This window comes from Lactuca serriola, chromosome 9 (genome assembly GCF_051521515.1).
Source record: "Lactuca serriola cultivar US96UC23 chromosome 9, Lser_US96UC23_V15, whole genome shotgun sequence".
NCBI lineage: Eukaryota > Viridiplantae > Streptophyta > Magnoliopsida > Asterales > Asteraceae > Lactuca > Lactuca serriola.
Window position 1 is genome coordinate 87,324,340 of NC_136416.1, and position 6,111 is coordinate 87,330,450.

The window sequence follows — 6,111 nt, forward strand, 5'->3', positions numbered from 1 at the left end:
ATTGGGGCAGCCATCTTTCGCAAAAAATCATATTCGCTAGTCTCCCACTTCATCATATGCAATTTAATATTACATATATAAGAAAAAAACACATTTGATGTAGGATAAGAAGTACCAGAAAATCGATTTGTTGCTTTATAAAAGTGTTCTAAGCAATTACTTATCACTTTGGCAACTTTCCACTCATCATTAGTTGGATGAAATTTATAATTTTGATATGTTTGTGCCAAACGCCAAAATACCTCTTTCATTTCTAGAGCACTTTGAACCATCAAAAAAGTTGAATTCCATCTGGTGGGACAATCTATTTTAACTTTTTTCTTATCTTTAATCTTGCATTGAGTTTTTGCATTATTAAACCTTTGTGTGGCATATGGAGAACGCTTCAAGTATTTTATAGTTTCTCTAACCTTGTGAATGAATTCACCAACAACTTTTAACCCATCTTGAACAATTAGGTTGAGAATATGAGCACTGCAACGAACATGAAATAATTTACCTTCCAATGGGACAACAGACCTCTCACGCAACCAACCTCTCAAACTCCTCACCATTCCATCATTGACACTAGCATTGTCTAGCACCATGGAGAACAACTTTCTTTCAAGTTTCCAATCTAATATGCAATCAACAATGTGCCTAAAAAGAGTCTCACTGTCATGAGGATATTCTATCCAACGATAAGCAAGTATTTTATTATTTAAGACCCAATCCTCATCGATAAAGTGAGAAGTTAAACATATGTAACCAATATTTTGATGATCAGATGTCCAAATATCAGTAGTAAGAGAAACCCTACCTGGTAACATTTCCATGTATTTGTATAGCTTCTCTTTTTCGATTTTATGAACTTCAATTATATCAGATCTGACTGTATTCCTGCACTTTAGATGAAACTATGGTTGAAGACCATTCCCAAAATATTGGAAATATTCATGTTCACACATACTAAATGGATAGTTGTGCTTGATCACCATCTTTGCAAAATCCATCCTACTTTTTTGTTCACTGAACTTGAAATTTTCAACAGAAATTGTATCATCAGAAACATTTTTCTTCATAGACAACATATACTGACCAATATCTTTTTGATTTCTTTTGGTGCATCTATGTATATGATTTCTTAAATGAGTTGTTCCAGATTTACCACCTGAAACAAGTTTCTTATTACAATTCTTGCATTTTGCACTTTCACTCCCATCTTGATTTATAACTTTATCAAAGTCTTTCCATACATCAGATGTCAATCTTCTTCTTTTTGCAGAATATTCCTCTTTGTCTACTACATTCCCCTGAGCTTGGGCATCAACCTCCACAACATTATTGATTTTTTCACTATGAGCATCCACATTTATAACATTTTCAGTACCTATCTTGTCATCCATCTCCTGTCATCACCAATTTTGTCACAATGAGATTTTTTCACTATGAGCATCACCAAACGAAAACAGGGAGTAACTGATCGATTTTAACAAACAAAAAAGGTTTACAAGACAAGAGGGGCACAATGTGTACTGATCTGTAAGTGTAACAATGAAAGTTTAGACAGAAAAATAACCAAACACAGAATATACTTTGAGCTGATTGATTTTAACAGGAAAGATAGCAAAAACGTATGATCTCTAACGACTAGTATTATATTATTGACAACCGAGATTGTTGCTAGTGTTATTTCTCATGCACTCGATTTTCATTAGAGAAGTTTCTAGTGTTACCTACTTGTTAATGAGCCGAGATTGTGACTCTTTTTGATGGCTTGAATATTGTCGACTGTTGAGAGGAACAAGGTTGACAGTTGAAAATTGAGATGAAGATAGTATGCAGACATGATCAACGATTCCCTTTAAAGAACTAGTTGCAGAAATCAAAGAGTCATATAACATTATGCGAACTGTAAAGAAAACGGGGTTAAAGACTTAAAGTGGGCGGTGGGATTTTGGGGAAATTAAAAGACTTTTAGATAGAGTAAATGTTATTACCGTTGGAAACAAGATAAAGTTATACATTGATTTTTTTGTCTAATATATATATATATATATATATATAATATATATATATATATATATATATATATATTAAACGGAGTGGGTCATAAATGGAGCGAATCAACATTGATCCATACCCAACCCTTTTAATAAAAGGGTTAACGGGTACGGGTCGTAAACGGGTAAACGAATCAAAAAATAAAAACCAAACCCTTAAAATTCTTACGGGTTTGGAGCGAATCAGGGTCAAAACCCGCTCCATTGACAGGTCTACTCATGCTCAAGGTCAAGACTACCACCAAGATCCTATTTTTATGCTTCTAGATGGCTGAAGGACCCTAGATCTGACTTTCTAATCAAATGGGGATGACCAAGCCAACAAATGAGGTCCAAGGCTCATCAAAGGGACCAACTACAAAAACCCTAGCAAGATCTAACGAAATAAGAGGAAAGATGAAACCTTTTTACCTCCAAAAGATCTGAAAGATGATTATGATGCAAGATCCAGAAGAACCCACTTGATCCAAACTTTCTTTACTAACTCCTCCTATTGAGATGGGCAATAAAGACCACATGTACACACTTATAAGGCTCAAAGGTGCTCTCTCAAGGTTTCGAGAGGTGTAATAACGTTTAAGGGCAGTGGATGCTCTCTAGGGTTCACTCCAAGGATCTTAAAGTCGTTTATATAGGCCTCAAGTCCGAGAATTAGGGTTTTGCTTCTCTGGCGCGTACGCCCCGCGTAGCTCATGGTACGCCCAGCATACCTCCAAACACCCACGACCAGAAAAGGAACGTAGTATGCTAAGCATACACTTAAGTACGCCCAGCGTACTAAGGGACCATTTATGCCAAAAATTCTTATTCAAAGGTTCCAAGACATACCTTTTTTTTTCGGATGTAACACTTATATAACATCTTAATCCATAAATCATGAACTTGGAGCCTTTGCAGGGCTCAAAAGAACCCAAACCTTACTTTAGTATTCTATTTTAACCAAATGGACCTAAACACATGCATTGTTGATCCACAACTTGAAACGACCCAAAAATACGACCTGAAAATTTCATTTTTAATGTAACCAAAAATCATAAAACAGAGTATATCATAATAAAATCATGTGTTGCAAATCTCAAAACCATACTAAAATACAAATGAGAAACGGTGTCACAACTGTATCAAAACATATCTAAGATAGCTGATCAACTCCCAGGATAAAAACTGTAACTGTGGTGTGTGCGATGCCATCATCCCGAGCTCTTCCCTTTGCTTGCGGAAGTACCTGAAACCAAAACTGAAACTGTAAGCACGAAGCTTAGCGAGCTCCCCCAAACTACCACATACCACACAATAACATATAAAGCACATACTGGGCCTTGCCCACTGCATCGGACCGAAGTCCGGCTAACCGGGGCCTTGCCCCTACATCGGACCGAAGTCCGAAGCTGACTGGAACATCGGACCAAAGTCCGAAGCTGACTGGGACCTTCGTCCCCTACATCGAACCGAGTCCGAAGCTGACTAGGACATCGGACCGAAGTCCGAAGCTGACTGAGACATTGGACCGAAGTCCGAAGCTGACTGGGACCTATGTCCCCTACATCGGACCGGAGTCCGAAGCTGACATCGGTCCGAAGTCCGAAGCTGTCTGGGACCTTGTCCCCTACATCGGATCGAAGTCCGAAGCTGACTGAGCATAGCATAAACATATCATCTAGCATAAACACATAACCCTGTCTGAACCACGAAGGCATCAAACATACTAACTACTACATCGGACCGAGGTCCGAAGCTGACTGTTAGCTAAACGGGCCAGCATTGTGGCCTTAGACCCGTTACTACTAGAAGGAAACTCACCTCGTGAACTGGCTGCTATGTGAATGGCTCTGGAAGCTAACTGCTGCTGCTCCGATATCTCCCCGGCTACAAGTCCATAAACACACTCAATCAAATACTAAACACTGCACTGGGGTAAAATGACTCTTTTACCCTTGGTCAAAGTCAACTCTCCTGGTCAAAGTCAACCCACAGTTGACCTGACTCGCCGAGTTGGGCCGCCAACTCGCCGAGTCTCAAATCTCATTTCACAACCCCACTCGTGGCTACTCGTCGAGTATGGCATCGACTCGACGAGTAATCTCTCGATCCAAGAACTCAGACAATTTGCATCCGACTCGCCGAGTCATATGAACAACTCGACGAGCTGTTCTTGAGCTTAAGAAGACTGCCTTGGACTCGCCGAGTTGTATGAACAACTCGCCGAGTCCCTCCATTACTGAGTCTGACCTCGAAATCGCTGAGTCCACTCTACTACTCACTGGTCCCACTCGGCATCACTCAAAAAGGAAGAAATCGGGGACTCGCGACTCGACTCGCCGAGTCGTTCTTCCGACTCGCCGAGTCACAACCATGCAACTACTCTAAACTCGATTCTGCTTGAATCCATTGCATACAAATGATAGATCTGAGTCCAATAAGTTGATTCACCACGTAAAGTTTCCAACTTTACGTGTACAAACACATGAAAAAGGAGATAAAGGCTAATAAGGCACTTAAAAGGGTAGATCTAGGGTTCTCATGCAAGGTAACTTCAAAAAGGCAATAGATCTGGGCTCTACAACTCCTAAATGAACAGATCTAAGGATATCTCGACATAATAGGGTATCCATACAATCATAAGGCTTGAGAAAAGCATCAAACTAGATCTAGAAGAGTTCTAATGGAGGTCTAAAGCATAAAAAAGGAGGGAATCCGAAGAATACCTCAAAGAACTCTGATTTGCCCTTGAGTCTTTGCTCTACACCTCTTCTCCTTGCTCCTTTCTTCTTTTCCTTCTTCAAGCCTTCAAAATTTAACACAAGAACACTTAGATCACTCAAGGATGGATTAGGGTTTTCTCACAGCTTTCTGAGGGTGAAGGAGGCGAGAATGGGGGCTATAAGGTGGATTAAATAGTGAGCAACCCGGGGATTTAGGGTTTCTTCCAGGCAGGCAGACTCGCCGAGTCCCGAATATGGACTCGCCGAGTCGCCGACTAACACGTGCTCGAAAACCCGTCCCTACTCGGCGAGTCAGGCTATGAACTCGCCGAGTCCTTCTTGCAAACTTCTAATTAAATACTATGGAATCATCATACCGGAAACGGGTCATTACAACAACCATCAAGATGCTAACTTTATGTTGGATTTATTTCTAAGTCCATAACTATAATTGGTAAGACTTGACCCGACCCGGCATGGTCCATTTGGGTTGCATGGCATCGGGACAATTGGATTGACAAGATGAGGAAAAAGGATACTAGTGATTTATATTAATATATTATAAGTTCTAATATATTAATATATAATCATATTATTTAATCAGTATTGATCAAGAATTAATTTATAATTAATTAAGTGATCAAAATGAACTAATTAAATATGGACTCTTAGATATATATGTGTGATGGGCCAAGTTCATTTAGGTTGGGCTAAGCTTTCATGGATAGTCCATGGAGTGTTTAACCCATGGATCATATGAAATGAAAACTCATGGGTATTAGGGTTTAAATCTAATCTCCACACTATATAAAGATGTCCTTGGTTGGTGAAATGGGGACTAGTGTGAGTACACAAAAGGGAAAGGCCGATTTCACTAAAGAGAACCAAAGTGTCCTTATTCTCAAGGTTATTCTAATTGTTCATTGTGTTGTGTGAACCATTTGAGGTGTCACACTTGGGGCACTAGGCACTCAAGTTTCATGAAGACAAGTTACATCAATAAGGTATGTATCTATCCATTTTATTACCCAAGTATCAAAAGATTGTATGCTAGTTAGGGTAATACCTTGGAATATTCATATTTGTATGTATAATAGAGAAAACATAGATCCAAGGTATTTAGGGTTGCATGTACACTTAGGTGTGTTAGAATGCTCAAAACCCATCAGTGGTATCAGATCTTAGGCTTGTTTTCTTGTTATTCTTGCTTAAATTGCTGAAAAATCGAAGATTTGTGCTGTCTGGACAGGGGACTCGACGAGTCCAAGACGAAAATCATCCAACTCGCCGAGTTGGTTCGTGCACTCGATGAGTTGGACCCCCAGACAGCATATCTTCGAGTTTTAAAGCTGGAATTGGTTTAGAAT